The sequence below is a fragment of the Ovis aries genome, chromosome 16 (assembly GCF_016772045.2).
Source record: "Ovis aries strain OAR_USU_Benz2616 breed Rambouillet chromosome 16, ARS-UI_Ramb_v3.0, whole genome shotgun sequence".
In the NCBI taxonomy this organism is placed as follows: domain Eukaryota; kingdom Metazoa; phylum Chordata; class Mammalia; order Artiodactyla; family Bovidae; genus Ovis; species Ovis aries.
Genome location: NC_056069.1, coordinates 52,847,932 through 52,873,667, shown reverse-complemented (window position 1 = coordinate 52,873,667; position 25,736 = coordinate 52,847,932). Strand labels below are relative to the sequence as shown.

Here is a 25,736-nt window from a genome sequence, read left to right as displayed (position 1 = left end):
TACATGTTATAAACTCTTGAAAGTAGGAAGAGAAATTAGTATCAAGAGTTTTAGAACTGCTAGGGGACAAGGAGCAGTATGAGTTTATTGCTATACATGAAGGAATATAGATATTATTTTTCAATAATGCCTGAGGAATCTTCCTAGAATCAGAGAAGGGCAATATTTGAGGAAACACTTTAGAAAAGGCTTAGGTACTTCAGTTATTAAGTAAAATGTAAAATAGGGTTATTAATTAACATTTTAATAATATGAAATATATAAAGGCATAGTAGCCAAAAATTAATTCAAGTCAGAATACTTTATATAAAAATATTAAAAGACATACTGGTACCATCTAATAAAAATAATACAATTAGATTTAAAGGTATAGAGTAACTAAATTTGTTTAGTAATTCTAAATCTTCAATATGCCTATGAATCACTTGTAGGTTATTAAAATGTAGATACTAATTCAGCTGACTTTGCTGTATTTTTAACATTTTTAACAAGCTCCTGGTAAATGTCAATCCTACTGGTACACAAATCATACCTTGAGTAGAAAAAGGTTTTTATCATGATCAACTAATTACTCTACAATATATGGAAAACATAACTCCAAAAGTGGCAGGAAGGTCTGACCTCACCATGAATTGATCATTAGCATGTGACTGTTTAGTGTAAGAACAAAAACACATGTGACTCTGCAATAACAACAAAAATGTTTTTATTCTCTAATGCCATTCAGTTGAAAAATAGGACTCAGGGTGGAGTTAGGCAAAGCACAATGGGATCAGTAAAAATGTTTCTCATGTTAGGTTTCTGAAAGCATATATAAGATTGTATTCTCTAAACAGTCAGTCAGTTGTGTCCAACTCTTTTCAGCCCCTTGGAAAGTGGCCCACCAGGCTCCTCTGACTGTGGGATTCTCGAAGCAAGAATATGCAAGAACACTAGAGTGGGTTACCATTCCCTTCTCCAAGGGATCTTCCTGATCCAGGGATCAAGCCCAGGTCCTGTGCATTGCAGGCAGATTCTTTACCATCTGAGCCACCAGGGAAGCCACTAAACACATTAACAGTGTCCAGAAGTTGCAAGTTAATATATTCTAGACATGCTTTTCCTTATTTGATCAGCATTTTAGAGCACTGTTTTTATCTTTAACAAAACAGATACGTTCTTTTACATTTTTGCTTATCTATAGCTAGGTTTTGAATGTTCCTTTCATTTTCTTCCGTTTAATTATTGACAATCAGTTCAACATTTTTTAAATAAATAAATGACATTGAAAAAAGAAGCTATTTATATGCTAGTGAATATTTTTTAATTAGTGTTCAGTGGGTTTGAAAATCTTTTGCCGCTGCAGTTCAGATACCCAGTCACAAGCTTAAATTGAACAGCTGGTTGTGACAGATCTAAAGTATGCTTAGCATGTTTAAAATACTCACTGGTATGTCGAGGAAGTTCTATTGCTTTAGGCAACTCATTTATTTATATTAGATCTAGTACAGCAATGGTCCCAACAGAGCCCCTTGAACTTCTGTTATTAGCCAAAACAAAATGGAATGCCAACCTAACTCAGGTTGAAATCTGGAATAAAAAAAGCTAGTAGAGAGGCCTGTATCCAATATATTTGTCCCATATTCTCCAATTGAAGAAATAATCCAAGCACATGTATTCTATTATTATTAACATTTAAGGTAATGACAGAACCTTTGGCCAAGTCAGATCATATTATCTCATTAATGGAAAACATTTAAAGACTTATTCACAAAACTTGTCTTCCATCAAGTACCATATATTGTATACTTTGGTAATCAATTAATCTATTTCTCTATGACCAACAGCCCCTGCATCCCAGCCAAGTTGGCTACCTGCACTTTTCGCAGCCCTCCATAATCCCACAATATCCCCTTATCTTCAGATCCTTCAGGAATTTTTTTCCTAACCATTTTATAGACAATTGAAACATTACATTCTCTAGGATACTTTTTCAGAATGAGGGGAAAATAAAACAAAAACAGTAACTGATTCCTTCTTTATTATCTCACATTTTACAAAGCATCTTGCATTAAAAAATGTTTTTAGCCATTGTTCATGCTGTATTATGTTTTCCATTTTGGATTTGAAGAAATCCACCAAAACTTTTATTTGGCTGTCCCCTACATACTATTGTTATTTTAAGGGTCAGAAATCTTGCCATGAATTATTTTTATGTCAAGTATACTTTCAGAAATTAGGGAAAGGTTGACAGAGTGAGTTAACAGAACAACTGAGACCCCTATGATTCTAATTTAGTTCAAAATGGCATATACCATCTCACTACCATGATCTCTGAATTTGGTGGATCACCCTGTATTTTGAAAATTAGCAACACTTCAGAGACAGAAAGTAACTTTTCAGGGATTGATATTTTCTTCTCTTCTTAGTATGGTTACTCTAGAAATGGCTGTAGGTTTGTTTGTTTGAAGACGATTTGGAGGGAAATTTACAATGGAAATTTCATTCAGTGTGGTTGGTCTTCCTCAAGGGAACCCACCAACCCCGTCAATCAAGCTGTTTCAGATATGTGAAGCAGCCTTGTTTGAGGACTCGAGTCAGAGGCCAGGCCGCTCCACTGTGAGTTTAAGTTATCTTTCTGGCCACAAACATAAAATGTGTTGTTAGGACTAAATATATTGAGTACAATTTTAGGAACAGCATAAATGTTTGGCCGATAGCAAGGATACAAGAAGATAAAAATATCCTAAGTAGTAATTAGTTCCTGTTGTTTTCTGGTCATATGACCATCTCAACCTTGTCAGTTATCTCCTTGACTTGTATGCCTCTGGAATCCCTCCATATGATACACTGATATAGGGAACTCATCTCAATAGTAAGAGATGAAAAATCAATGGTGACATCTCCCACCCTGTCTGAACTGTTGTGGCCAGTACCTGAAAGCTTTTCAAGTGGTCCTTGAAATGTCTGGTAGCATTACCTCATATTGAGTTTTCACTGCCTTTTTGAAGAGAGTATCCTCTAAGTCCTTTCAATGGAAGTGATGTGGAAAAGAGATGGCAGAGAGCTTGCACATAATAAAGCCATGCTAACATTCCTCTAAGCTTTTGAACCCTTTCTCCTATTGTATAAGTAAGTTATGACATTTCAACCTCCTTGAATTCAGGTCACTGCTAGTAAACATTTCAATCAACCTACCAATTCACTGAGGGCTACTTCCATATGTGGAATCAAATCTATTAAATAAGGAATCCCTATTAGGCTCATCCATATTGAGAAATCCAGGCTTCCTAGGTGACACTAGTAGTAAAGAACCTTCCTGCCAATTCAGGAGACAAAAGAGACATGGGTTTAATCACTGGTTGGGAAGATCCCATGAAGGAAGTGATGGCAACTCACTCCAGTATTCTTGCCTGGGGAATTCCATGAACACAGGAGGCTGGAAGGATACAGTCTATGGGGTCGCAAAGAGTCAGACAAGACTGAAGTAACTTAGCACGAACACATGCCTATTGATAAATTCAGCACCATCCACCATTATATTTCGTCATTCTTTGTCTAAATTTCTTATAGCACAATATCTGACGTATTTCTTGGCATTTTTTTCTGGTAGCAGCAAAATCTTGAAATTATTCTGTGGAGGCTTTTGAACTGTGATGTTGGAGAAGACACTTGAGAGTCCCTTAGACTGCAAGGAGATCAAACCAATCAAGAATTCCCCAGGCAAGAACGCTGGAGTAAGTAGCCAAAATCCAGGGGATTTTCTCAACTCAGGGATTGAACTTGGGTCTCCTGCATTGTAGGCAGATTCTTTACTGTCTGAGCCACCAGATAAACCCCATTTATGGAAAAGACCATGTTAAATTCAAGAGAACGGTGATTTAGTCTTTTAAATCTCATAAAACTTTTACTGTAGTTTTGAGATTATCTTCATATATTATTCATGCAATATTTAAAAATTAGCCAAATGAAATGAATAAGCACCTGGATAGTAAAGTAACAATAAATAAATTCATTTTGCCTATACAAACCTTTTTTGTTTTAATATGCTATCTAGGTTAATCTTAGCTTTTCTGCCAAGGAGCAAGCATCTTTTAATTTCATGGTTGCAGTCACTATCTGCAGTGATTTTGGAGGCCAAAAAAGTCTCTGCCATGAAGTTATGTGACCAGATGCCATGATTTTAGTTTTCTGAATGTTGAGCTTTAAGCCAACTTTTTCACTATCCTCTTTCACTTTCAACAGGAAGCTCTTTAGTTCTTCTTCTCTTTCTTGCCATAAGGGTGGTGTCATCTGCATATCTGAGGTTATTGCTATTTCTCCTGGCAATCTTGATTCCCACTTGTGCTTTATCCAGCCCGGCATTTTACATGATGCATATAAGTTAAATAAGCAGGGTGACAATATACAGCTTTGACGTACTTCTTTTCCTATTTGAAACCAGTGTGTTGTTCCATGTCCAGTTCTAACTGTTGCTTCTTGACCTGCATAGAGATTTCTCAGGAGTCAGGTAAGGTGGTCTGGTATTCCCAAATCTTTAACAGTTTTCCATTTTGTGGTGATCCACACAGTCAAAGGCTTTGGTATAGTCAATAGAGTAGAAGTATATGTTTTCTGGAACTCTCTTGCTTTGTGAATGATCCAGTGGATGTTCGCAATGGATGTTGATCACTCCAGATGCTCAAGCTGGATTTAGAAAAGGCAGAGGAACCAGAGGTCAAATTGCCAACATGTGCTGGATCATCAAGAAAGCAAGAAAGTCCCAGAAAAACATCTTCTGTGTTACTTATGTCATTTAAATTCAGAAATGTGGTGTCGTCAAGAATCCTGACTCTTTACCACCCCGTGTATTGCAATGCTTCAGGCTTCCTTGTCCTTCACTGTCTCCTGGAGTTTGCTCAAACTCATGTCCATTGAGCCAGTGATGCCATTCAAACATCTTATCCTCTGCAGCCCCTTTCTCCTCCTGCCCGCAATCTTTCTCAGCATCAGGGTCTTTGCCAATGAGTCATCACTTTGCATCAGTGATCATCCAAATTATTGGAGCTCCAACTTCAGCATCAGATATTTGGAAGTAAATCTGTGACCTAAACTGAAATTGTAACATGGAGAAATAGGCAAAAACCTAAGATATGCAGACGATACCACTCTAATGGCAGAAAGCGAAGAGTAACAAAAGATCCTCTTGATAATGGTGAAAGAAGAGAGTGAAAAAGCTGGCTTAAAACTCAGCATTCAGAAAACTAACATCGTGGTATCCAGTCTATCACTTCATGGCAAAAGGGGAAAGAGTGGAAACAGTAACAGATTTTCTTTTATTGGGCTCTAAAATCACTGTGGAAGGTGACTGCAGCCATGAATTTAAAAGACACTTGCTCCTTGGAAGGAAAAGCTATGACAAACCTAGATAGTATATTTAAAAGCAGAGACCTCACTTTGCAGACAAAAGTCCATATGGTCAAAGCTATGGTTTTTCCAGTAGTCATACAGGGATGTGAGAGTTGGACTACAAAGTAGCCTGAGTGCTGAAGAATTGATGCTTTCAAATTGTGGCACTGGAGAAGACTCTTGAGAGTTCCTTGGACAGCAAGGAAATCAAATCAGTCAATCCGAAAGGAAATCAACCCTGAATATTCATTAAAAAGACTGATGCTGAAGCTGAAACTCCCATACTTTGGCCACTTGATGCGAAGAACTGACTCATTGGAAAAGACCCTGATGCTGGGAAAGACTGAAGACAGGAGGAATAGGGGACGACAGAGGATGAAATGGTCGGATGGCATCACCAACTCGATGGACATGAATTTGAGCAATCTCTGGGAGTTGGTGATGGACAACTAAGCCTGGCGTGCTGCAGTCTGTGGGGTCACCAAATAGTTGGACACTACTGAGCAATTGAACTGAACTGATAAGTTAGCTCCTCCCAAGTCAGTTTTTCTTGTATCCTTTGAGTGCTTGGTGAGTTTTAGAAGACCTCTGATTCTAATTATGGGTCAGGTCTAAATAAGGTCTAAGTAAGGGATGGTAGACTCTTGAGGAAAGTGAACAGATTTTGCATGGCAAGTACATCAAGTGGATTACTGTGGGATCTTCAAGCAAGAGAAATCTAGTCTCCTTAAACAGAAAAAGAAAGACATTTTTTCTTTTTTGCTAAGGAAAGAGGCTTAGAAAAGCTCAGAGTATAATCTTTATCAGCCTAATCCAAACCCACTCAGATGGCTTTTGAAATTTTTGATTTTCTTGCAATGCCATGATTTAATAATTTAAAGTCATGAGCTTTTGTTTATGGTTTGTTTGTTTTCCTGAAAGGTCTCATGTATTAAAACAATTATTCCATCTTATAGCTTTGTAATCAGCACCAAATAGTGAGGACAGTTATGACTTGGCTTCAAGATCTTTGCTTCAGAGGGCCCTTCATCACAAGTAAACATATTTGGTTATTTAGTTAATTTGTAAGTCACAGAATACTAGAGATTTCTAGTGTTCTATTTACCTCAAGCAAATGGTTCACTATTATGCCATGACCAAGGACATAATCAAATCAGTAGCTTGGACCCAACATTAGTATCCTACACCATTTCTATTTTCAACTCTTCTGGTATCAGCTTCTTCAGACAGCATTGAGAAAGGAGAATAGAAACCATAACAGAAAGGTAACAGATACTCTGGAAGACTGAAAACACAAGAAGACAACAGTGAGGTAGGAAAGAAATAGTAAGTGATGAGAGCAGCTACCACCCTTAAGGCTGGGGGAACAAAGGAGAATTTCCGGGTTCTTTTTCTACGATCTTTCCGACTCAAGTAAATGCTTTTTAAAAGCAACAGGAACAAACCTTTAATTTACACTCTGTCTTGAAGTATTTCTCCTACCTTTTTTTTTTTTAACAAAGAACTTTGAAATATTTTGTTTTATAAGAACAGCTTATTACAGCTTAATACTTAATAAAGATATAAGAAACCTAAAACATGGAGGAGGGGACCCTGGGGTGAGGGGAAGGCGTCTGCCTGCCTGTGCCAAGTCCTCCATTGAGGGGGACAATGAAGCCAGTTCTGTGAGAACTGGAATCAGCAGGATATGGGTGGTGCTGAGGTGAAGAGCAGTGTGAGGTAATACTGTCAAGAAGAGCAAAAAAAAAAAAAGGAAAGGAAGAGGCTTTGTTTCATTTCCCTGCCTTCCAACTCCTTCTAGTACTTCCTTAGGGAACATGATAGAAAGCAATCTAGAAAAAGAAAAATGTTGTTTCAACAGCCACCATCCACATTAGAGGGTAAGCAGGATCACACCTGCAGTTAAAAATATAATAATTTCATTACTGACATGAGTTTACTCACAGTCTCCCAATGGGGAGTCCCTAACATATTTTTTATTCATCTATCTAGCCACTCGAATAGTTAAGAATAAATTCTCATGCCTATTAGCTTACCAGCAATGTTTCTTGAATGACTGAATGAATGCTAGTAAGAGAGCCATTTTAAATTCCCTTTTCAAGCAATGTGGATTCAGAAGCATTTAATGCATATCAACCCTGCTGATGTTCTTATGCCTGTGATTCTGCCAATCACTTTTCTAAGTTTTTTACCCATATGATTTTATTGAACCCTTGGATTATCTCTACAAGGTAAATGCCATGATCTTCCTTCTTATAAAGTAGGTGAAACTCAGGCTTGCGAATATTCAAGACAAAAGCCAAAAAACAAAACAAAACAATCAAAAAAAAAAAAAAAACCTCTTCTCTAAATTTGGAGCATAAGAGAGGCAATATAACATAGTGTTTTAAAAAATATATTCCAGTGATAGAGAGACCTGAACTCGAAATTTAGGCTCTCTGTTTCTCTTTTTTCTTCTATCAAACGAATTTCAAAATTGGGCTTCAGAAATTTATTCTAAGAAACCTCCAGCGTTTTTTCTTGGCAAAAATGTTGTTGCTTTGAGTCAAAGCATTCTGTCCTTAGTAGAAACAGTTTATCAAGGAGTATTCTTGGCAAAGAATTGGCCAGTTCTCTAGTTCCAAGCCAAGAAGTTAAAGTCATATTGATTTATGACCAAAGCACTCAATAACTAGATGGCAAAATGATACCCTGAGTATTTCTACCAGCCAGCAAGTAAACATTATGAAAAAGAACATTAAAAGCACACATAAATTATTAAATGAATGTCCAAAAAGGGTATCTCAGAATAAGTTAATTTACAAGAAGAATATATGCCAAGAGACATATCCACATACAGAAGAGAAGATGGTGACAGAAAGTAATGGCACTGTAAGTACTTTTTCCTATCTGTTCTTTTGCAGGACCTTTAAACATCTTCAGAGACCAGTGGTTTTATTTATGCTTCAGATAGACCTTGATCTGTGCATTGTTTCAAGAGACCTTCCAAAATTTAATTTGCATGTTAGCAAAATGGTCCAGTTGCTTGGCTCTTTTTCAGTACATTTTAAATTCAAATCAATGCCCCAAAAGGGAACATAAACAAATCTCCAGCTTGTATTCTTCCTTAAAGTGCTTTCTTTTACCAAATACCTTAAATTTTGTTTTCTGAGGGGTATCTAATAGTACATACTGTATAATGACCCTATGTTTATCCATAGCATTTTCTATCTGTAAGAGACATGTATACAAGCTATGTCTCTTACAGATAGAAAATGCTATGGATAAACACAGGGTCTTTATACAGTATGTACCTTATCTTCATGCAGGGCTTCCCCAATGGCTCAGTGGGGAATTTGCCTGCAACACAGGAGACATAGGAGACACAGGTTCAATCCCTGGGTCAGGAAGATCCCCTGGAGAAGGAAACGGCAACCCACTCTGGTATTGTGGCCTGGAAAATCCCATGGACAGAGAAGCCTGACAGACTACAGTCCATGGGTAACAAAGTCGGATACACTGAGCAACTAACACATACATACCTTCATGTAAGAGCTTCCCTGGTGGCTCAGAGGTAAACATCAGCTCAGAGGTGGCTCAAACGGTAAACAATCTAGCTGCAATGTAGGAGACCTCGGTTCAATCCCTGGGTCGGGAAGATCCCCTAGAGAAGGAAACGGCAACCCACTCCAGTATTCTTGCCTAAAGAAGTCCATGGATAGACCATAGTGTTGCAAAGAGTCAGACACAAATGAGCAACTAGCACTTTCACCTACCTTCATGTAAGGATTAGCACATGAGAACTTTCCACCAAATGGAATGCCCCTCTTTTTTTTTTTTTAATCAAAAGAAAAGAGGGGAAAAGGCAAGGATACTGGAGACATGACAACATTTTTAAAAAATTATTTACAAAGTTTATTCATAAGAATTAACGTTTTGGTTTTTGGTGTGATGTTCAGTCGCCAAGTCGTGTCTGACACTTTGCGACCCCATGGACTACAGCATGCCAGGCCTCACTGTCTACCACGATTTCCTGGAGTTTGCCCCAGTTCAAGTCCATTGAACTGGTGGTGTATTCCTTCAACTAACAGGCATTAATCAGTATTATGAACACTGCACTTTAAGGAATAAAAAAAAAATTACAAAGGATCATCTTTCTCTCAGTAATACAGTCTGCATAGAATGATATAATAAAGACACAATCGATGTAATGATTATTAATGTGAGGTGTTATGTGATAAATAGTAGAGGCATTCTCAACAACAATTTGTAGAAATATTGGTAATGTTTGAATTGGTAAAGAATGAGAGGAAGACCAAATAAGTATGACTATCATAAGCAAAAATTGAAAGTTGAGACAAAGTACTTTGGGGAAAGGGAAAAGGTAGCTTAGCTTGAGCTCAGAGTGATCACCAATGACATCAGAGTGGTCAAGGCAAGATTATGAAACATGTTAATCTGCCTGAGGATTTTACTTTTTAACTTATAAGTAATATAAAAGAAATTTTAACCCATAAAAACATGGCTAGAAAGTACAATAAGGAAAGGCAAAGAAAGAGGACTGACAAAATGAAATCAGAGTGGATGCTAGTACAGTACATGGTATTGCAAGAGTTGTACACAACTTAGCGATTAAAAAAATAAAACGTGTTTTGTGAGTCTTTATGTCATTAATTCAATCACAATGCTTGAAAAATATAAAATTATGGTTCTATCTGATTACTGACAAGAATTACTTAATTGTTCTAATTTATACATTCATTGGGCTTCCCTGGTGGCTCAGTTGGTAAAGAATCTGCCCACAATGCAGGAGACCTGGGTTCAATCCCTGGGCTTGGGAAGAACTCTGGAAAAGGGAAAGGCTACCCACTCCTGTATTCTGGCCTGGAGAATTCCGTGGACTACAGAGTCCATGGGTCACAAAGAATTGGACATAACAGAGTGACTTTCACTTTCATATATTCATTACACCAGAGCCCTAAATTGTGGCTAGCAAATGTGAGTTACAAATAACGGATGGCCCCCTCTCTGCCAAATACATACCCTGTCCAATTGATTATGGACTTTGGATTATGCTTTCTGCAGAACCATAATGTCCCTTGGACTTATTCTCAACATGGCACAAGCAGCTATCACCAACCCAAAATATATGTCAAAAACAGCAATGAGAAATACTATATACTTATGAGAATGACTAAAATACAAACCACTGACAACAAATTCTGGGAAGGATATGGAGCAACAGGGACTCTGCTGACTGAGAATGCAAATGAATTGAAAAGCTATATTCACACAAACAACCTGCATCTGATGTTTAAAACAAGTTTATTCAGAAACACCGAAACTTGGAAGCGACCACAATGTCTCTCAGTAGATAAATGGGTAAACAAACTATGACTAACCTATACAATGGAATATTATTCAGCAGGAAAGTGAAATGAGACCAAGCTTTCAAAAGACATAAAGGAACTTAATGCATGTTACTGAGTGAAATAAGGCAATCTGAAAAGAGCCCATATTGTAAGATTACAATCATAGGACATTCTTGTAAAGACAAAATTATGCAGACAGTAAAAAGATCAGAGGTTCAGAGAGAGGAAGGGGCAAAGGCATAAATAAATAGGTGAAACCCTGGAATTTTAGGGCAGTGGAATTTTTGATCAGGTATAGGTCATTTGTACATAAAACTATGCATTTGTCTTAACCCATAGAATGTACAATACAAGGACTGAATGCTAACGTGAACTATGTGGTGGTGACTTAGTTGCTAAGTCATTTTCAGCTTTGTGACCCCATGAACTGTTGCCTGACCCCATGAACTCCTCTGTTCCTGAGATTCCCAGGCAAGAATACTGGAGAGGGTTGCCATTTTCTTCTCCAGGGGATCTTCCTGACCCAGGGATTGAACCCATGTCTCCTGCTTTGCAGGTGGATTCTTTACCACTGGGCCACGAGAGAAGGTAAACTATAGACTTTACATAATAATATTTTATTAGTAATGGCCTATTCATCACTACAAATGCATCTTGAAAATGCCAGATAGTAATAACAGGAGAAACTAGCATGGTTAGGGGAGGAAGCTAGCAACGTAGAGAGGAGATGGAAGTAGACATGAGAAGTGTATGTCACTTCCTCTCATTTTTCAGTAGACCTAAACCTAATCTAAAAACTTAACTATTCATTTAAAAAATGGATATATTGTAGGTGTTCGAAACCCATTTGACATATCTGCTCTAAAATGGAATATTTTCTCATTTTCTTTTCCGAGCAATCATAGGTTAGATTTGACTACTTGGCCTGAGTGGTATTTGTATATCTTTTAGACAAGTAGTAAAGCTCACTCTTATTTCTATCTACATCTGAGCCATTCTATGATAAATAGAAGGCATAATAATAACTATTTTCTATTATTTTCAGTTGCCATGTGGCAAAATCCTCATACATAATTTAGAGTAACTGGAATTTTATAAACAACAAGATTTAAAGATTCAGTTACATGACTCAAGACACAGTACTAATGGAAATGAAACAATCCCCATTAGAAGAGACAACAGTTCAGTTCAGTCGCTCAGTTGTGTCCAACTGTTTGCAACCCCATGGAATGCAGCACACCAGGCCTCCCTGTCTATCACCAACTCCCAGAGTTTACACAAACTCATGTCCATTGAGTCAGTGATGCCATCCAACCATCACATCCTCTGTGGTCCCCTTCTTCTCCAGTCTTTAATTTTTCTCAGCATCAGGGTCTTTTCCAATGAGTCAGCTCTTCACATCAGGTGGCCAAAGTATTGGAGTTTCAGCTTCAACATCAGTCCTTCCAATGAACACTCAGGACTGATCTCTTTAAGATGGACTGGTTGAATCTCCTTGTAGTCCAAGGGACTCTCAAGAGTCTTCTCCGACATCACAGTTCAAAAGCATCAATTCTTCGGTGCTCAGCCTTCTTCACAGTCCAACCCTCACATCCATACATGACCACTGGAAAACCACAGCCTTGACTAGCCGGACCTTAGTCGGCAAAGTAATGTCTCTGCTTTTGAATATGTTATCTAGGTTGGTCATAACTTTCCTTCCAAGGAGCAAGTGTCTTTTAATTTCATGACTGCAGTCACCATCTGCAGTGGTTTTGGAGCCCCCAAAATAAAATCTGCCACTGTTTCCACTGTTTGCCCATCTATTTGCCATGAAGTGATGGGATCGGATGCCATGATCTTAGTTTTCTGAATGTTGAGCTTTAAGTCCACTTTTTCACTCTCCTCTTTCACTTTCATTTAGAGGCTCTTTAGTTCTTCTTCACTTTGTGCTGTAAGTAAGTGTGGTGTCATATGCATATCTGGGGTAATTGATATTTCTTCCAGCAATCTTGATTCCAGCTTGTGTATGGATCAATCTAAGGTCATACCTAAGCAAATTCTAATGTTACATATTTAGAGGTAATCATACTGGCCAGGTAAGTGTGTGTGCAGTGGCAGGGATTTAAGTACAGTGAGGACAAGTTATTAAAGAGGAAAATGGAAGCTACAGAACACAATTCATGTCACATATTAAAGGTGATTTTTATCCTATTCAAAGTGTATGAAAACTACACTCATATACTCACATCTGTATTCTCAACCAATCATACACACACATAGTTTCACAAAAACAAATAAGTTCACGAGTGATTTCAGAAGTGGAATTCAATTAATTAGTAGTAGCAACAACAGCAATAACTATAAGCACATGTATGCTTTCTAATCATTTATATCCTATATCTCAATCTATAAGATTAAATTTAATAGGAATGAGTTATCTTGTTTCCTGAGAAAGTCTTATATTAGGCTATGATATTATAGGTATCTATACCAGGCACGGATTTTTCTACTTTTCACACCTTTATAGAGATCTATCCTCATATCATGTGAGGTATAGAAAGTTACATTTCAGTGGCATTTTTACCGTTTTACCATTAAACCTGAATAATCAACATGCAACACACACACACACACACACACACACACACACACACATATATACCTTAGTTCTGGGTAAAAGTTTATTCTATAAAGAGAATCACATACTGTCACTAACTTTCATGCCTTTGTCTTGGTTTTTACTCGGCCCTTTCCCTATCCCCAGTGACGCTCTACTGCCACCACTACTACATGCTCACTCAGTCGTGTCCTACTGTTTGTGGTCTCATGGACTGTAGCTCACCAGGCTCCTCTGTCCACGGAATTTCCCAGGCAAGAAAACTGGAGAGGGTAGCCATTTCCTACTCCAGGGATCTTCCTCACCTAGGGATCAAACCCTTGTCTCTTGTGTCTCCTGCATTGGCAGATGGACTCTTTATCACTAGCACGACCTGGGATGCCCTGTTTTGGTTCAGTCACTAATAACAATGTTTGCAACCCTATGGATTACAGCATGCCAGGATTCCCTGTCCTTAACTACCTCCCGGAGTTTGCTCAAATTCGTGTGCATTGAGTTGCTGATGCCACCCAACCATCTCATGCTCTGCTGCTCTCTTCTCCTCTTGCCTTCAATCTTTCCCAACATCAGGGTCTTTTCCTATGATGTCCTACTTTAACATAAAAGACAGCCTCATTTTAGAAGAAGCAAATTAAATTTCTTAAAATATTTTTCATTATTGATTACATTGGCCCATAGCATTAAGATTCTCACTCAAATTTTATTACTCAATAATTCACATTAAAAATATAATTTTGTGAGAAAAACTACATTAGACCATATGCCAGCCTATTTCAGATATACTTGGGATGATTACCACATAGCTATATATATTATACTGCTGCTGCAGCTGCTGCTGAGTCACTTCAGTCATGTCCCTATAGATGTGTGACCCTATAGATGGCAGCCCACCAGGCTCTCCCACCCTGGGATTCTCCAGGCAAGAACACTGGAGTGGGTTGCCATTTCCTTCTCCAATGCATGAAAGTAAAAAGTGAAAGTGAAATCACTCAGTCGTGGCTCCTCAGTCCATGGGATTTTCCAGGCAAGAGTACTGGAGTGGGGTGCCATTGCCTTCTCTAATATATATTATACTAGTTGTACTCAAAATTCACTCTTTTCAAGGTATACAGATTTACTGACAAAGGATAAAATCCTTACACATTTACTTTCAAAATACCAGTAAATGAAATGACTGTATCATGCCTATTTTCCTGTTTTATTCAAGCAACTACTCTTCTACCCTGATAAGTCAATGAACCTTTCAATAAAGGATTGAGATTCCATGATTCACTGTCCAGAATCCCTTCCTTCTCACACTTTTTGACATAAAATCTCAGAGTAGATGTCACTTTTTCTCATTTCCTGGAGTTGTCATCATGTGATGAAAAGACCAGACCTAACAAAGAGATTGTTTTTGCACAGAGACATCATTAAGTGTTGACTGATTCCCAAATAAAACAGCAGTCAAGGTACATCTTTAGCTGCTCGGGAAATGTGAGAACTGTGTTTCCATTTATTAAGAAAGGCTGCAGTGTAATTCAATGTCTATGGCTTCCACGGGGCTTCCCTGATGACTCAGTTGGTAAAGAATCTGTCTGCAATGCAGGAGACTCAGGTTCAATCCCTGGCTGGGAATATCCCCTGGAAAAAGAAACGACAACCCACTCCAATATTCTTGCCTGGAGAATTCTATGGACAGAGGAGTTTGGTGGGCTATATAGTCCACGGGGTCACAATAGTCAGACGTGACTTAGTGAGTAAACCATGGCTTCCATATATAATGCAAGAAATACCTTTATCCCCACAATAAGCCCTTGCATCACCCTCTGTGTACATGTATGAAAGCTTCACACAGAATGATGAAGAATTTGAAGAGGAGGCGCTAGTGGAAAATAATCCACCTGCCAATGCAGGAGACACAATCTCTGGGTCAGGAAGACCCCCTGGAGTAGGAAATTGTACTCCACTCCAGTATTTTTGTCTTGAAAATTCCATGGACAGTGGAGCCTGGAAGGCTACAGTCCATGGGGCTGCAAAGAGTTAGATATTACTGAGTGACTGATCACACACACAGATTTAAAAATATAGCTCCTGAATGTGTATAGATAGTGACACCATTCTATTATTTTCAACTCTTCCATGTCTGTTTTTGTAGAAAACAAGTAATATTCTCTTAGCTCCCTTCTGTTCTCTTCTGGAAGTAAATTGCATGTGAGCCCAGAGTAACTCATTCTGTCTATGTGGTTCACAGTTATTTGCAGACAATTGTAAAAGAAGTGTCCTTCCTTTAGGTTTTTCCTTATGTGAACATTTATGATGCTGGTTGCATAATATATAACCTTTATATTTTCCTAAAATTGGTCATTTTAATATTTGAAGCCTCTGTTATTTTAAAAAATTTAACCTTTTATATGTAAGAATATTTGAAAGAGAAAACTTAAAAAGTGTAAGATACATTCACTTTCTTGTGAAAATGAAGAATTTTTGCTGATCTGAATAGTTTTATTTTTGTGGGGAATAAGAAACCTACTTCAAGCAGCACTCAACATTTTAAAAACAGGGAAATACTTTAAGAAAGCAGTAGAACCTCTCACAGTGAAACCACTGTGTATAACACAGGAAGAAAGAGCCCCCTAATGGTGCAGATTATCTATAAAAAACAGTATAGGTGGTGCTTGCTCAGTTCGTGTTGGTTCAGTAAGCCTGAAAGACATCTGATACTATGGAAATGAATGGAACGTTGAATAAAATGTCAGATGGAGCCCTCCAAAGATGGTATAGAGAAGTGAAAATTCCTGAGCTGAATTGACTAAACTGCTGAATTTCAGACCTAGTCTGGTTTATATACATAACTACTAGGATATGTGTCTTCATGCCTGCTGAGAGGCACTGATCTGACATGCAGGAGCCATATTAATTACATAGTTGGAAAGTGTGAAATATTATTTTCTAAACTAACACATTTTTCCCCCAATCATGATACAATTTCCTTTTAAGAAGATGAGGAATCAAATCCCTCACAGAAGTAAGCACAGAATTTGTAAAATAACAAAAAGAAAAAAAAAAAAAAAGAGAATCAAAGTAATACCGTGAGTAAGCTAAGAAGGATGCCTAAATCATGTGAAAAAGTAAGGATGAAGATTTATAGCTGTCCATATTAAAGAATTAATTAAAACTTCTCGTATAATCATACAACACAATTGAGAATTTTTTTACTGTGTTTTCCCAATAGAACCCATAAATAAATGCTATAAGGAAAATATACCTGATACTAATACTGTTGCAACAAAGTTATGAAATTTTAAATAATTTTGTGTATTAAATATAGAAACTACAAGACTAATTCACTAAATCTTAAGTATATCCTTTGTTGAAATGTGTTATATTATTTGCAAAAACAATAAATGAAAGGATTAAAACACTATTTTGTATTTGAACAAAATCTTAGCATAACTAAACAAAATTATAACTAATTTAACATAAATGCTATATGTGGATTTGATACAATAGTGCTAATATATACATAGTTTCTCAAATATGATACCAAAAAGATGTTTTTTTGTTTAATGACTCAATTCAAAGTTAAAAAAATTCAGTATTCTCCAAATATATTTCTATTCCTTTAGTCAAAATGCACTTTAAAAATCTGTATTAATGATACAATCATTCCCTTCTGATATGGCTATTATAAATAGAAATATCTAGGTAGTTGCAATATTTACTTAAAAAACATGAAAATATTATTTCACATTTGGAAAACAAAATAGATATCATAAAAGTTATGCTTTTCAAGTATGTAGTTATGTTTAAACACAAGTAAGGGTGAAACATACACAATACTGCCATTCAGAGAATGTAACATGAAGAAGTTCAGCTACATTGTCTAACAAGTTTTTGGCCATCACCTTCTCATGTGAAGCACTGTATAACATATTTAAAAGTTTTGTAGACTTATCACACATGGACGCTTGGTTGATTAGAGGAGTGACTCAGGGAACTTTACTTGAAACTGACAATCCAAACAGCTCTTAGAATACAATACCTCACTTCATTGATCCCAGACCAAATAAATTGCCATCAAAAAAATCTCACAAACCATTTTAGTCCTAGCAAGGATGAAATAAACCCTTTATGTCTGATGTCACAATGCTGTCTCGTTAGCAGTTGACATTTGTGACCTATAAACCTAAGGTTAACCAACCATATCAGTACTGCATTGCCCCAACCCACTATTCCTATTCCATCCCATCATTTTCAGCAGAAACATGAAAAAAAATCCCTGTTCCCAGAAGAGAATTTAATATGTGCAAAGTTCCCATATATTCACAGACACTTTACCAGCACTTACCTTCACTGACACTGAAATTAACTGAGGGAACTGTAGCTCTAGTACCAGCTGAACATCTCCAGGCTCATATTTTCCTACCTGAGCTCAGTACTTTCTTAAGACCAATTCTAGCTGTCAATAACTTAGCTATAATAAGATGGCAGTCTAATGCCAAATCATTTAAGATGCATCATATTTATGTTGAAGGATTAAGACTGCAATCAAAAGACAGATTTACGGGGAAAAATCACGACTGACAATCACTGAAAAGCACACAGTAGCTTCTATGCATGAAATATAATAGTAGACATTTAATGCAGCAATAGTCCTTTCCTGCTTGGCTATTATTTCTCAAAGTTGCTTAAAAGCTAAGAGCCATATACGTGTACATATTTCAGGACTGTCACCAAAAATGCTCTTTTTTAGTGTGAACTTTGCTTATTTCTCTTCTTCACACAGATTATCTACTCATAAACTTATAATCTAGTTGTTTTATAAAACAGAAAAAGAAACTTACATGTCCCTGGAGGTAAAATAGCAAATGCATTCATATAAATATGCATTAACACATTCCTAAATCCACATGCCTGTATACTGTATTAAGTTTAATACATCACTGTAAACTCAATTTTTAAAGCACGCAAAGCTCTGCTGTATTTTACTGTGGATGACTCAAAAAGAAATTCAGAGAGAAAAATTTAATTTTCTTACCAGGAGCCGGACACGGTTTCTATTCAATTCGGGAACAAAGTAGGGCTGGAAAGGGAACTTGATTGGGGTTTTCTTTTCAAAATCCTCGTTAATGAAGCAGGAGTGGATGAACTATTCCGAGGTGAAGTCTGTTATTTCTTGCAGGGGCTCGGAGCTGACATCCTCTTGTGAAAGAAAAGGTGCCTCAGTAAGTTGTTGATTGAGGGAGCTGCGGAGCAAGGCGCTGGGCACGGCAGTCACACAGGGATCCGCTGGAACGCGCCTGCCTCCCTCCCACCCCCGCACCCTGCGTCCCCCTCTCTCCTTTTCACCCTGAGGCTCACTTAGCTCCGAGTCTCCGCTCTCGCTGCTGCTGTATAATCAATCTAGCCTGTCTGAAGCTAATAGTCCTCTATTTAACCAGCCAATCAATAGGAAGAATTCCACTTCTAGTCCCAAGAGTCTGTTTCCAAGTGTGGTACAAACAGGAAGAGTTTTGCCAGCAGTTTAGCCAAATATTTTTTCATTATTTTATCTCCCGTTAGAGATAGGGCTAGAGAGAGCAGAGGCTCAGAGCAAGCTTCCTATGATTGCAGATTTCTACATTTAAAAAAATGTACCTCTTCTTTTTCATCTGATACTAATTTATAATTACACACCTGCTATCCATCATCATTTAGGAATTAAAACAGTTGCATATGTGATTAAATAAAAAAGCTTTCTCATTCAAATATATGAGAAAAATATAAGAACAAAACAGTTTTGTTTTTTTTTTTCCCCTGAAAACAACAGTGCCTTCAGGAACCTGTATGGCTTGGATCAATTAAAGAATACCCCATTATACTGATGGATGTTAAAAGTTATTCATTTAATTCTAGGAAAATAGCAAACTGTAGTGTTTTTCTCAAAAGGAAAGAGAAGCAGTGTTTGTAGATTTTATTGAACTAGAGCCTAAGTCAGACCTCAGTGTGTAAAATGTTTTTCAATTTTATAGCATAAATCTAGGAAAGCATCCCTCCAAATGTATCAAACAGAACATTTCACACCTGATTCATCCCTTCAAGGTTAAGAAGATTTTCTTCTTAAAGTGACACATTCACTGCTCTTCTTCTGTAACTGACCGTAATAAAGAAGCACAAAGTGAGCCACTGAAGACCAGACTGGCTTTTTATTCCCCAGATACTTCAAAGGGGAATGAAAACCATACTGTAAAGTAAAATAATAATAATAATAATAAATTTAAGAAATAATAATAAAAAATAAAAGAACATTTGGAGTCAACTTGGTCTTGGTTTGTAAACTGGCCCCAGCACACAGAAGACAAGTAGAGACCTAGGAAAGAAGCAGCCACTTGGGTTGGGTGGGGGGCAGGTTTAATAAATAGGAGACTCACTTGCCAGGCTTGCATTGGTGGCCCCAGGATGCGTGGATCTCTGCATCTGCCTGCCACGATTAAGAACTTATATAGAGGCCTGAACTGGGTTCATGTACACCATCCAACTGGTCTCAGCAATGCATTTCTCTCTCAAGGTTGTGTCCTTGAATGTGGCTCCCATGGTGGGAATGGCAGGCAGAATGTACATTCCAGGACAGGGAGAAGTGATGAACCTCTGTTTTTCTGGGGTCCAGTTCTCTGGTTCAGGCTGCAGTCACGTCCTCTTGATGACCTCCTCCACTTCGCCAAACCCTAGAAATGCACACTCTTTTCATTTCTAATTAGGAAGTGGTTGCTTATCTCAGTTTCACACTGCTTGGTCAACCAACCTTTTAGTTACTTTTTCTTGGTAATAATACATTATGGCTCTCATTAAACTAAATTGTATAGGAATGCTTAACTACACCACAGTTCTCAGCTGGAATTAAATTCCAGGCCATAGCCCTTGTAGCTACAACTTTCAACATTATGTAACATGAATAAAAGTTTGGAATATGTGATAAGATATCTTGTAAATGAAGACCAAAAAGACCATAAGAAATGTAATGGTCATGAGTCACACTCAAAGTTCAAATTATAAAGTGTTGTAACACTTATTAGAGGCAAACTTCCTCTATATAATCAACTCAATTCAGCAAATATTTATTGAGCAACTCTTTGTATCAGGCCTTGTACTCTCGGTAATAGAAAAGTAATTAAGTAAAGGAGAGAACAAGCATCTTCCTATTCTTGGTGTTTTCAGAGCACTGTAGTAGGGCAAGTCAATCTTCTAGGAATGTACATGCTGGTGAGTAGATAAGGAATCCTCATGTAAGCAACATACAACGGGAGAGCATTCAATTCTTGCCTTCTTTAGCAGTAGTTCAAAGGGAAAGGTACTCAAAATCAAGATCATTCCTCCTCTAGGAAAACAGAAAGACTCTGTAAAAACCATGTCATTTGCAATGATATTATTAAAGAGAGAGAGAAAAAAAAAGATCTTACTGGCAGAGGGAAAGGAGCATCAGAGGGGAGAGAGTGAAGCAAAACTTTGGGGTCAAAGGAAGCAGGAGATGGGGGAGGGGGAGAGCTAAGTAGGAAGCTGGCTGGAGGACAAACAGTGGAGATGGTATGAATATTCTAGAAGCAGGATCTTGAATTCTAGGCTGAGAATAAGCAACTGGATAATCGGGAGCCTTTCAATTTCTTTCTTTTTCTTTTTTTTGTTTAAACAGAAAACCAATAACATTTCAACTGTGCTTTTGGGAACTATTGCCAAATTGACCTCTGTATGTCTGTGCCAGGTTAAATCTCAGAGTTTTGGGTTAAGTAGAAATAGCTTTCCTGCTTTGACAGGCAGAGGGAGCCACAGTGGGATAATGCCCTCAAAACCGTGTCCCACCCTGAAAGGAGCAGTGAAAAGTCTCACAGTGTTTCAGGAGCAGGGTGGGATGAGCTCATGAACATTCTTCTGATTAATTGGCGGTGAGGTAACTGAGAGTCAGCATCATCAAAATTGTGGCTCCAAGTGGTTCATGGTCTCTGTGCTTGTGGGCAGCATACAGTTAACTTTTTCCACCTGGTGTGGGTTTCAATAACTGCAAAACATCTCAGAGGACTTGACTCAGAATATTGTCTATAGCTCTTGAGGAAAAACTAAAGGTCCTTGACTTTGTTTAATGACTAATGTATTACTTTGTTTTGCTTAATTGTTTTCCTTTCTTTCTTCGGTTTCTCACTTCTCTGATTAAATTTATTGTGTGACTAAGATTTTCCTACAGATAAAAGGCAGGAAAAGAACAGAGGTGGGGGAAGCTATCCTAGGAAGGACTCACAGACCTGTTAGGTTGCAGAACCTCAGTCTTACAGGAGGTTGCAGGATGCACTGGAATGGGACCTTGGTGAGAGTGAAGAATCACTAGGAACCATTGCCAGAGTCTCCTTCAGGAGTACTAAGGAGAGAGCTGGTTTGCTCATGGTGGAAATGGGCAGAATGAAGTAATACTGAGAAACATTCTAAAATAGGGTCTCTACATGATGTAGTAACCTACTGAGGAGAGGTGCAACTTAGGAAGACTTTAAACACAGCTACATGGGTGACTGAAAGAAAAAGTGAATTATAAATGGCACCTATTTTCTATCATTTTTGTTTCTGTTATAGAAGTCATCCTTTCTTAATTATGTGGGTGTATGTTAGTGTTTCAGTTATGTGCAACTCTTTGCAACCCCATGGACTGTGGATCCCTATGCGACCCACCAGTCTCCTCTGCCCATGGAATTCTTCAGGCAAGAATACTGGAGTGGGTTTTCATTTCCTTCTCCAGTGTATCTTCCCTGCCCCAGGGATCAAACCTGGGTCTCTGACATTGCAGGAAGATTCTTTACTGACTGAGCCTCCAGAGAAGCCCTAATTATAATTGTTATGTACAATTTCCTACAACAATATAAACTCCAATGAAAATAATTGAATTTTTCCAATATTCTTTCCTTCACATATTTTAGAATTGTACCTGACATATATTGGTACTCAATTCATAACAAATTCTGAGCTAATAATTCTGCAAATATTATCTCATTCAAAACTCTGTGGAATGGTTGTTTCTGTTCAGTCAGTAAGTCATGTTCAACTCTTTGTGACTCCATGAACTGCAATATGCCAGGTCTCCCTGTCCCTCACTATCTCCTGGAGTTTGCCCAAGTTCATGTCCACTGAGTCAGTAATACTATCCAACCATCTCATCCTCTGCTGCCCTCTTCTCCTTTTGTCTTCAATCTTTCCCAGCATCAGGGTTTTTCCAATGACTTGACTCTGCATCAGGTGGCCAAAGTATTTACGATATTATCTTATTTCATATTTAAAGAAAGTAATGGTTGAACAGGTTAAGCAGCTTGCCCAATGAAATGCAATGTGTCTATCAAATCTCAAAGACCATATTCTGAACAGTGTTGAATTTTTAGGAAGCAGCTGTAATATAAACTAAAATAGAGAATTCCTTGACAGTCCAGTGGTTAGGACTCTGAGCTTTTACTGTTAAAGGCCTGGATTCAATCCATGGTCAGGGAACTAAGATCTTATAAGCTGTGCTGTGCAGCCAAAAAAATAGAAAATGATTATCAGGATACTGATTTGTGGGTCATATAATTGGAATAGATGAAGGAGGCAAAAAATAAATGAAATTCAAACAAGAGGATCAAAGGGATGTATATTAAGGATAGAAAGCTGAAGTTTTCAAGTGGAATAACCACTAGAGTCATGTACTAAGAGTAAGAAGACTGTTGGGAGGCATTAGGAGGAGGGTTAGTAGCAAGGTGTGCATGATAGAGATAACTGCTGAGCCAAAGGACCACAGGGACCTTATTAAGCAGAAGAAGCATGGTTGAGCTGCTCTGAGGACCCAGCAAAGCCAACAAGTCATGCACTTCCACTGGCACCAATCTGTAAGATTGCATGGATTTGCTGAGCTGTGCTCAGAAGCTTGGATATCTGAGAGACTGAAAGGATTATTAGAAAGCAAAACTTTGGTTTCTTTTAGAAGAAATTTGGCAATAATGGGGGGAAATGGATGAGAAGCAGGGAGGGAGGAAGAAAAGACCATAATATCTTACATAGTTTGAGTTGTCTCAATAGTTGGTTGTAGAGTATATTTCTGTACAAAATGTAGAGAGCTGGTTGAAAGAGACACCTTGAGAAAGCAAGTGAGAGAGAGAAACTTAATTTTTCAAGGTCATGAAGAAAATGGGAATGTAGAGGCCAACAGCTTTCCTGAGAGACTTAATACTGTCAAAGCACTGTCAAAAATTCTGTTGAATTTGTTTATTTCAAAGTTAATAATAAACACTTATGGCTCCAAATAACCTATTAGAAGCTGAGGATTTCAATAAAGATAGATAGGATTTTTTCTGTCTACCAGTTGACTGATTTAATGAAAAGATGAAAATGAAAGTCGCTCAGTTGTGTCTGACTCTTTAAAACCCACTATTGAGTCTGTGGAACTCTCCAGGCCAGAATACTGGAGTGGGTAGCCATCCCCTTCTCAGGGAATCTTCCCAACCCAGGCCTCAAACCCAGGTCTCCCACACTGTGGGCAGATTCTATATGAGCTGAGTCACCAGGGAAAACCAAGAATACTGGAGTGGGTAGCCATTCCCTTCACCAGCGGATCTTTCTAGCCCAGAAATCAAACCAGGGTCTAATGAACCAAAGGCAGATTCTTTACCAGCTGAGCTACCAGGAAAACCCTAATACTTGTAAGTATATAAAATGTATATAATTATAGTTATTAATCTAAGTTCTACAATAAAATTGTATGCATAGCATAAAGAATCATGGAAATGGAAAGCCTTACAGTATGAAGTTATATGTCAGAAGATACCAGTAGAATAAAGAAGAAAAAGATTAATGAAAAATAAAAATGGAGAGAATATATATATATTATATATTATATATATTAGGGTTCCCATGTTTTTATAAATAGAAAATAGTGTGCTAAAATGAGCATAAAAGATGGTTATAAAGGCTGGAAGTGTTGATCAGCACTGATTTCGCTTCTATACTAAGAATTATTCAGAAGGAAAGAAAACCATGAGGTTAAGGTGCATTTTATTTCTGATATTGTACCTATTCCCTATAATCTTATAAAAACTTAAAAGTTACAAAACCATGAAAATATCATCATGCATAAAAATGATCTGTATACAATGAAGTACTTTTGATGAATGTTTTAGAAAAAAAATAATAGTAGCACTAATAATAAGAATGTTTTAGAAAGAATTTTCAGTGGCAACAAGATAAGGGGAAATTTTATAAAGGCACTAACTATGGAAATGGAGATGAGGGGGAAAGTTTGAGCAGTTTTTAGGTGATAAAACATTCAGGGCTTTATGAATTTTGAATACTGGTTAAGAATCAAGATAATGAGTCTATTTTGATGTTAAGTGAGAAAAGGGAGAGAAAGGTATATTTTAGTTTTGAAAATGATGATGTTGGTATCTGTAGTGGATGTATAGGTGCAGAGTCCAGTAGGAGTTTAGTAGTTGGGTTTTTGATACCTTGGAGAGTCATTTAAACAAAAGATTTAGATATAGATAATCATTTATCCTATTCTGGAGAATCAAGAAAGAACACTTAAGAATAACAAGATAAAAAGAATTAAAGGCAGGAACATGGAGAAACCTGAAATTTGAAAAGCAATGTATAGAGACAAGCCATTGAACAACACTGAAAAGAATTGACATGAGAAATCCAGAAATTAGAGATTCGAAGAAACCACAGTGGAAAAAGTAGCAGGCATTCATTGCTGCTCTAAAAAACAATTTTAAGTTTATAATGTGGTGCATTTGGATCACTTACAATAATGGTGACAACTACTGAATGAAGCATATATAAATGCATCAACTCTTTGATTCTTTCTGTTTTTCAACCACTGGTTATTTCCTCTCATGTGTTTACTAGTTTATGAATCACTTTATATTGAGTAATTCTACATGCAAAACTCAATGCCAGACACAATAATGGAAAGAATTCATTCATAGAAATGAATAATGTCTTAGTACTTATACTGCAAATATTATAATATTAAAATGAGATAATCATTTCCCATATAAGAGATAAACAGAATTCTGTATACATAAATGACTTTTTAAAACAGTCTATTAGAATGTTGAAAGCATTCACAGTTTATCAGTTCAGTTCAGTGAAGTCACTCAGTCATGTCCAACTCCTTGCAACCCCATGGACTACAGCAACCAGGCCTCCCTGTTCATCACCAGCTCCCAGAGTTTACTCAATCTAATGTCCACCGAGTCAGTGATTCCATCCAACCATCTCATCCTCTGTCCACTTCCTCTTCCTCCTTCAATCTTTCCCAGCATCAGTGTCTTTTCAAATGAGTCAGTCCTTCACATCAAGTGGCCAAAGTAATGGAGTTTCAGCTTCAGTATCAGTCTTTCCAATGAATATTCAGGGCTGATTTCCTTTAGGATGAACTAGTTGGATCTCCTTGTAGT

At 37.5% G+C, this 25,736-nt stretch overlaps 1 protein-coding gene across 2 annotated transcripts in view; it reads right to left on the bottom strand.

Annotated features, from left to right (window-relative positions):
- Nucleotides 1-18,590, bottom strand: part of CDH18 (cadherin 18) — a 1,280,123-nt gene extending 1,261,533 nt beyond the window's left edge. For both annotated transcript variants that reach the window (XM_060400264.1, XM_060400265.1), the window contains exon 1: nt 18,338-18,590. The gene's annotated coding sequence lies outside the window, so the exon portion shown is untranslated. The remainder of the gene's footprint in view (nt 1-18,337) is intronic.
- Nucleotides 18,591-25,736: the final 7,146 nt, after the last annotated feature.